At 41.6% G+C, this 6,493-nt stretch overlaps 1 non-coding gene across 1 annotated transcript; it reads right to left on the bottom strand.

The window, feature by feature from the left end:
* Window positions 1-702: 702 nt before the first annotated feature.
* Window positions 703-810, bottom strand: LOC112761552 (small nucleolar RNA R71). Its single transcript, XR_003181942.1, has one exon. It is a non-coding gene; the product is annotated as a small nucleolar RNA R71 (small nucleolar RNA).
* Between the last annotated feature and the right edge of the window lie 5,683 nt (window positions 811-6,493).

The raw sequence follows: 6,493 nt of genomic DNA, 5'->3' as shown, positions 1-6,493 counted from the left end.
TCCTAACATCTCATCTCACATCTCTTCCATCCGTACAGTTGTGTTTCTTCCTTTACATCACATTCTTTGACTCCCCCTCTTTTCTTCCACTCACAAAGGGATCCCTATACTGTGGTATAAAGGATCTCTATTATTATTATTATTTTTCTGTGCCTTCTTCTTTGTCATATGAGCAGGAGCAAGGATAAGAACATTCTTGTGGAAGCAGATCCAGAACCTGAAAGGACTCTGAAGAGAAAATTAAGAGAAGCTAAAATACAACAATCCAGAGATAACCTTTCAGAAATTTTCGAAAAGGAAGAGGAGATGGCAGCCGAAAATAATAATAATGTAAGGAAGATGCTTGGTGACTTTACTGCACCTAATTCCAAACTACATGGAAGAAGCATCTCCATTCCTGCCATTGGAGCAAACAACTTTGAGCTGAAACCTCAATTAGTTTCTCTGATGTAGCAGAACTGCAAGTTTCATGGACTTCCATCTGAAGATCCTTTTCAGTTCTTAACTGAATTCTTGCAGATATGTGATACTGTTAAGACTAATGGAGTAGATCCTGAAGTCTACAAGCTAATGCTTTTCCCTTTTGCTGTAAGAGACAGAGCTAGATTATGGTTGGATTCTCAACCCAAAGACAGCCTGAACTCTTGGGATAAACTGATCACGGCTTTCTTAGCCAAGTACTTTCCTCCTCAAAAGCTGAGCAAGCTTAGAGCTGATGTTCAAACCTTCAGACATAAAGAAGGTGAATCCCTCTATGAAGCTTGGGAAAGATACAAACAGTTGACCAAAAAGTGTCCTTCTGACATGCTTTCAGAATGGACCATCCTGGATATATTCTATGATGGTTTATCTGAGCTATCGAAGATGTCACTGGACACTTCTGCAGGTGGATCCATTCACCTAAAGAAAACGCCTGCAGAAGCTCAAGAACTCATTGACATGGTTGCTAATAACCAGTTCATGTACACTTCTGAAAGGAATCCTGTGAGCAATGGGACGCCTATGAAGAAGGGAGTTCTTGAGGTTGATACTCTGAATGCCATATTGGCTCAGAATAAAATATTGACTCAGCAAGTCAATATGATTTCTCAGAGTCTGCATGGAATGCAAGCTGCATCCAACAGTACTCAAGAGGCATCTTCTGAAGAAGAAGCTTATGATCCTGAGAACCCTGCAATAGCAGAGGTAAATTACTTAGGTGAACCTTATGGAAACACCTATAACTCAACATGGAGAAATCATCCAAATTTCTCATGGAAGGATCAAAAGCCCCAACAAGGCTTTAATAATGGTGGAAGAAACAGGTTTAGCAATAGCAAGCCTTTTCCATCATCAACTCAGCAACAGACAGAGAACTCTGAACAAAATGCCTCTAATTTAGCAAATCTAGTCTCTGATCTATCTAAGGCCACTGTAAGTTTCATGAATGAAACAAGGTCTTCCATTAGAAATCTGGAAGCACAAGTGGGCCAGCTGAGTAAAAGGATCAATGAAATCCCTCCTAGTACAATCCCCAGCAATACAGAAGAGAACCCAAAAGGAGAGTGCAAGGCCATTGACATAAGCGCCATGGCCGAACCTGTGAGGAGAGGAGAGGACGTGAATCCCAAGGAGGAAGACCTCCTGGGACGTCCAGTGATCAATAAGGAGCTTCCCTCTAAGGAACCAAAGGACTCTGAGGCTCATCTAGAGACCATAGATATTCCATTGAACCTCCTTATGCCCTTCATGAGCTCTGATGAGTATTCCTCTTCTGAAGAGAATGAGGATGTTACTGAAGAGCAAACTGCCAAGTTTCTTGGTGCAATCATGAAGCTGAATGCCAAATTATTTGGCATTGATACTTGGGAAGTTGAACCTCCCTTGTTCATCAATGAACTAAGTGATCTGGATCAACTGACATTGCCTCAGAAGAAACAGGATCCTGGAAAGTTCATAATACCCTGCACCATAGGCACCATGATCTTTAAGGCTCTGTGTGACCTTGGTTCAGGAATAAACCTCATGCCCCTCTCTGTAATAGAGAAACTGGGAATCTATGGGGTGCAAGCTGCTAAAATCTCACTAGAGATGGCAGATAGCTAAAGAAAACAGGCTTATGGACAAGTAGAAGATGTATTAGTAAAGGTTGAGGGCCTTTACATACCTACTGATTTCATAGTCCTGGATACTGGAAAGGAAGAGGATGAACCCATCATCCTGGGAAGACCTTTCCTGGCCACAACAAGAGCTGTGATTGATGTTGACAGAGGTGAATTATTCCTTCAATGGAATGAGAACTCCCTTGTGTTTAAAACTCAAGGATCTCCCTCTGCAACCATGGAGAGGAAGCAGAAAAAGCTTCTCTCCAAGCAGAGTCAACCAGAGCCCCCTGATGACAAGTCATCCTAGCCTATTTTAGCTAGTCTTTTTCTTTTGTTTTCATTAGAATTATGCACTTTCTTGAGCTACAAGCAAGCTAATTGAGTAGATTTTCATGTTTCCCTTGATTGAACCAACCATATATGAATTCATGCCATTTCATGAGGTTTTGTGCTATATTTGTTGCATATTATGAAAGAATGAAGATCTCATGATTTTGAGCATAGCTTTGATCAGTTTGGTTGATTAATGATAGGTGAAGAAAGCTTGGAGAAAGGTTGAAGCAAAGAGGAATGGCTAGAAGTGAAGAGAGGACAATGGAATAAGTGAAATTGAACCAGGAGGCATGAAGTTAGCCCCAACGTTAGCCCCCTAACTTGGAGGCTAACGTTAGGCATGAAGATTACTCCCTGGGCTCCCCACGTTTGAACCAACGTTAGCCCCCTAACTTGGAGGCTAACGTTGGCAAGAGAAACTTCTTCCCTGAGCACCAACGTTTGCGCCAACGTTAGACCCCTAACTTGGGGGCTAACGTTGGCACATGAACATTCAAGGAAGAGACAAAAGTTAGCCCCAACGTTAGCCCCCTAACTTGGAGGCTAACGTTGGAACTTGAGAGTTTCTCCCCTGGGCACCAACGTTTGCGCCAACGTTAGCCCCCTAACTTGGAGGCTAACGTTGGCACATAAATTACAAAGGGGGAAGGGCCAACGTTTGGGCCAACGTTAGCCCCCTAACTTGGAGGCTAACGTTGGCGCCACTAGCATATAAGCAAGGCCAACGTTAGGGTCAAAGTTAGACCCCTAACGTTGGCACCAACGTCCATACCAGAAGAATTTTGCTTGCTGCTATGAAAAGTTGGAGCCAAAGTTAGACCCCTAACTTTGGCTCAAACTTTAGGTCCAACTTTGGCTAACCTCAAACCCGGTTCAATTGGTTCACTTTGGTTCTTCTTCAAACTTCAAGAGCAATCAACCAAGGCCTCTTTCAACCCAATTCCACCAAGAGCAAAGGCCCAACTCAAGGCTTGAAGATCATTTTTGGAAAGTGTATAAATAGGATAGAATTCAAGTTATAAAGAGGAGCTTTTCCTTTTAGAATTTTCATAATAGTTTTCGGAGAGCTTTTGAACTTGGGTGAACTTTAATTTCTTGTTTTCATTTGCTTTCAATTTCATTTTACTTTTGTCTTGGATCTTGGATTGGAGAATTAAAGAAATTCTGTTTCAATCTCAATCTTGGATCTCTCTGTTTCTTTACTGTTAATTGAATTCCATTTCCGGTTCAGTGTTCTTCATCTCTTTTCTTTGCAATTTACAATTTCCTTGCTATTGTTCTTGTTGGATCTAGGAAGGCATTGAGATCTAGACTTGGTTTTCTAGTCTCTGGGTCCTGAGATCTGAATTTCTCATTTCAATTCCCCGTTTATTGCTTTTTCTGTTCATTTACTTTACTGCTTCAAGATCCGGTTCAATCCCAATTCCCTTTCCCTCTTCTGTTTGATGCAATTTAGTTTTTCCTTGTTTAAATTCTGCAAATCCATTCCCCAATTCCCTTTACATTTCAAGCAATTTATATTCCTTGCACTTTAAGATTCCGCAATTTACATTTCTTGCACTTTAAGTTTCTGCCATTTAATTTGTTGTTCTTTAAGTTTCAGCAATTTATTTCTTGTTCTCTTTACTTCAATGCAACTTACATTCTGCAAGTCACAGATCACCCAACCAAATCTTGATTCGCTTGACTAAATCAACCACTAAACTAAAATTGCTCAATCCTTCAATCCCTGTGGGATCGACCTCACTCCCGTGAGTTTTTATTACTTGATACGACCCGGTGCACTTGCCGGTTAGTTTTGGGTGTTTTGGGAGAGATTCGTTTCTCACCAAAATATCTCATCAAGTTTTTGGCGACGTTGCCGGGGATTGATTAGATTGACAATGATTAAGTGAGGTGGTAATCTAGATCAAGCACTTTTTCTTTAATTTTGATTAACCCACTAACTGTTTGAATTTTTGCTTAAGTTAACTAAAACTTCATTCTAGCAGTAGATTGAAGTGTCACTTGTTTGTGTGCTCTTATGTTCTGCTTGTATGTCAGGTACAAGAAGAGCCATACCCAATTTTCATGAACAAGACGAAAGAACTCTCAGGAGGCTAAGAAGAGCTGAAAGAGGGAAAAGTATTATTGGAGAAGAGGAATCAGACGAAGAATTCCACGAGATGGAAGGAGATACATCTAATCCAGGAGGAGGAGTCAATAATCAACCACAACAGAGGAGAGTATTGGCTTCCTATACCTTTGCAAATGCTAGACATTGTGGAAGTAGCATTCTCACCCCTAATGTCAATGCAAATAACTTTGAACTGAATCCACAACTCATCACATTGGTCCAGAACAATTGCTCATTTGGGGGAGGACCATTGGAGGATCCAAATCAACATCTATCTACCTTCTTAAGGATCTGTGACACTGTCAAATCCAATGGCGTGAATCCTGAAACCTACAAGCTTCTGCTGTTCCCGTTCTCATTAAGGGATAAGGCTGCACAATGGCTTGAAACTTTTCCCCAAGGAAGTATCACTAGTTGGGATGACTTGGTGACTAAATTTCTAGCCAAATTCTATCCACCCCAAAGAGTCATCAGGCTGAAAACCGAGGTGCAGACATTCACACAATTAGATGCCGAATCCTTGTATGAAGCATGGGAGAGGTACAAAGCCTTAATCAGAAAGTGTCCTCCAGAGATGTTCAATGAATGGGACGTGCTGCAAAATTTCTATGAAGGCCTGACATTGAAATCTCAGGAGGCATTAGATCATTCTGCTGGAGGTTCACTACAACTGATGAAAACTGCTGAGGAAGCTCAGAATCTTGTGGACATGGTGGCCAACAATCAATATTTCTTTGCTCATCAAAGAAACCGCCAACCATCACAAAGGAGAGGAGTAATGGAGCTAGAAGGAGTAGATTCAATCCTAGCTCAAACCAAGATGATGCAACAGCAAATTCAACAACAATTTGAGCAAATGGCCAAGAGGATTGATAGTCTCCAAGTTGCAGCAGTTAACACCAGCCAACCATCAACCACATGGGGACAGAGTGAAGAAACTCAAGAAGAACAACAACAAGAGCAAGTACAGTATATGCACAACCAAGGACCAAATGAAGTGTATGGGGATACATACAATCCATCCTGGAAAAACTACCCAAACCTCAGATGGGGAGATAACCATACCCAAAACCAACAACCATGGCAGAGGAACTCAAACCAACACAACCCAAGAAGCAACCAAAATCACAACCAGCAGCAGACTAACCAAAACCCCTACAGAAAGCCTCAGAACAACTACCCCAACATCAACCAATACCAATCTAATAACCAACCAACCAACCAAAATGCCTACCATCCACCACCCACATCTCATAACCCACCTCAAACATCACCTGAAGCCCAAAGAATCACTCACTTGGAGGCCATGATAGACAAAATATTGAAACACCAAGAAATGGTAGCCAAGAATCAGGAAGCTTCTATGAAGAGCCTAGAGAGACAGATGGGGCAACTCTCCAAGCAAGTATCTGTTGAGAGACCTTCAAACTCACTGCCCACTGACACAATTCCAAATCCCAAGGAGGAATGCAAGGCAATACAATTGAGGAGTGGGAGAACATTAATAAGCAACAATGACACTACAAGGAAGCAAACAGAGAACATCAAAGAACCAACAGAGGATGAGAATCAAACAAAGGCAGATGAGGCTAAGGAGCAAGTTGTGATGCCAAACAAAGGCACTGAGAAACTCAAAGAGAAAGATGACCAGACACATAGCTCAAAGGAAGTAGCTCAGGGACAGCAGCAAATAGGAAAGAGCATCACACCTCCACTGCCATATCCCCAGAGGTTCAACAAAGAGGTTAAAGACCAGCATTTTCACAAATTCCTTGAGATCTTTAAGAAGTTGGAAATCAATATTCCCTTGGCTGAAGCACTTGAGCAAATGCCTCTATATTCCAAGTTTCTGAAGGATCTTATCAACAAGAAAAGAAGCTGGGATGAGAAAGAAACCATAATGATTGCTGAGGAATGCAGGGCCTTGATTCAAAAGGGGCTTCCTCCCAAGCTTGAGGAC

This window comes from Arachis hypogaea, chromosome 16, assembly GCF_003086295.3.
Source record: "Arachis hypogaea cultivar Tifrunner chromosome 16, arahy.Tifrunner.gnm2.J5K5, whole genome shotgun sequence".
In the NCBI taxonomy this organism is placed as follows: domain Eukaryota; kingdom Viridiplantae; phylum Streptophyta; class Magnoliopsida; order Fabales; family Fabaceae; genus Arachis; species Arachis hypogaea.
Note: the sequence above shows the minus strand (reverse complement) of the source record. Positions and strands in the feature narration are given on the sequence as shown.